The following is a 2,184-nucleotide window of genomic DNA, read 5'->3' on the forward strand; positions in this document are numbered from 1 at the left end:
CACGACACAATCCCATGTGGGACAGAGACCTTATCCAGATTAACTAACTTGTATCTACCCTGGAACAGTGCTTAGCACCTAGTGAACGCTTAACGAACACGGTAAAAAAACAATAAAGTCTAGCCGCGCTCTAGCCAGTTTGAACCACACTGGCAGCTACAGTCAGTGCTCAGGCACCCTTTAACCACCTTCCCCCTACGCAGTTCTCTACTACAATTCATCCTCAGTCACAAGAACATAGCTTGGGGCCATTGAGCTTCCCCATGCCTCTGGTTGAGTGATTTACCTCATTTCCACCTCCTACCTGTTCAGCCCCAACAAACTCTCAGACAGCCTAGTGTATTGACTGCTCCTTCCATTGCTAAATACCCTGGCTTTCTTTCCTGCCTTCATTAAGAGGGAAAACATGTAACCCCGAGACATAGCTGTGACCTTGACATTTTTCACTAGGCTCTGACCCCAAAGCTTTCCCCAAACTTTCCACAGGGCTTAAATAATTCCTGAGTTAATTTTCACACCCAGGGAATGAACCCAAATAAACACTTGGTGTAATCAGGTGAGTGAAACCTGTTCTTTCCTGGATGCAAGCAGTAGTAGTACCAGCAGCAGGAGTAGAAGTAGTAGTTGTTTTCTAGTAGTAATGATAATTATTGAGCCCCCACTAAATGCAATGCACTGCCCATTGGAGCTGAAATCTTACCAACAAGTTTCCGGGTAAGAAGAAGCTATTAAATGAGTAAACACTTTATTCTGGAGAGGGAGGTACTACTTACTTTCCATGGACAGTTAAACTGAAGAAAAAAAGTTGAACAATGCCAAAAAGTAGGTTTCCACCTCCAGACCATAAGCTTATTATAGGCAGAGAACATGTCTGCTAATTCTGTTGTATTGTATTCTCCCAAGCACTTAATACAGTGTTCTGCACAGAGGAAGTGCTCAATAAATACCATTGATTGATTGATAGTAGGCTACTAATAGCAGGGTTGTCTAGTTCAAAGAGGACACTGCTTACGTCGAGACTGTCATGAGTTCAAGAGCCTCTCTTATTTAGGAAGGAAGAGAAATAAGGTAGTTTTGAAATCCCTCACGTTTTTGAAGTCCCAGAATCAATCAATCAATCAATCATATTGAGCACTTACTTGTGTACTAAGTGCTTGGGAGAGTACAATATAACAAAGTTATAACCTGTTCCCTGCCCATAACCAGCTTACAGTCTAGAGGAGTACAGCAGTCAAAAATCTCAAGCCACAAGCCAGGTGGATTGTAACTATCCCAACCCACCAGTCTAATAAACCACAAGCAGGGAAGACATCTGATAGACAAATACAAATTTTCTATTTGTACTTTAATTTCTTGTCTTTTGCTGTCGAGTCATCCCTGACCCATAGTGATGCCACGGACACATCTCTTCCAGAGCACCCCAACTCCATCTGCAATCGTTCTGGTAGTGTATCCATAGAGTTTTCTTGGTAAAAATATGGAAGTGGTTTACCATTGCCTCCTTCTGTGCAGAAAACTTGAGTATCCACCCTTGATTCTCTCCCATGCCGCTACTGCCCAGCACGAGTAGGTTTTGACTTGTGGTAGATTGTTTTCCACTCGCTAACCACTGCCCAAGCTAGGAATGAAATGGGTAGGCCTCTGCCTGACTCTCCCTCCCATAGTCGAGACTGGTAGAGTACTGGAAACTCTCTAGGTGTGACCCTGAGAGGGGTACTTTCATTTCTAAAGAGTCCTAAATCCTTGCAAATTGTCTTTGAGATGGAAGATAGGGCCCTGATGAGGGTAATTTTCTGTCTCAAAACCATATAGTACAAGAGAACCAGGTGGAGTTAATCTCTTCATACCACATTTATTTCCTTCCTCTCCACCTATGTCCCATCTTCAAATCTGTAAGTCATTAAGCCTTCAAAATGACAGGCGCTGAGTAAATTGAATCATCAGTCCTTGTTCGCTTTTAAACAGAATTTCTCCTTGGCATCCATTTTGTTTTCTCTCCCCTATGTACCTTTTTGTTCGATTCCTGCACTGCAGAGCCATAGCACCTGAAACAAGCAAGCTATCCATTCCACTCAGCAACCTTTTTTTTCTCTCTGGAGTGGTTGAAATTCTCTCTGTCAGAAGGAAAACCAAGAAACAAATGAAAAAGCAGAAAAATCACAGCTGCTATGAAAAGCTCTTTTG

The 2,184-nt window shown here is 42.6% G+C and overlaps 1 non-coding gene across 1 annotated transcript; it reads right to left on the reverse strand.

Annotated features, from left to right (window-relative positions):
- Positions 1-1,576: 1,576 nt before the first annotated feature.
- LOC119948501 lies at positions 1,577-1,714 on the reverse strand. Its single transcript, XR_005456892.1, has one exon. It is a non-coding gene; the product is annotated as a small nucleolar RNA SNORA7 (small nucleolar RNA).
- Positions 1,715-2,184: the final 470 nt, after the last annotated feature.

This window comes from Tachyglossus aculeatus, chromosome X4, assembly GCF_015852505.1.
Source record: "Tachyglossus aculeatus isolate mTacAcu1 chromosome X4, mTacAcu1.pri, whole genome shotgun sequence".
NCBI lineage: Eukaryota > Metazoa > Chordata > Mammalia > Monotremata > Tachyglossidae > Tachyglossus > Tachyglossus aculeatus.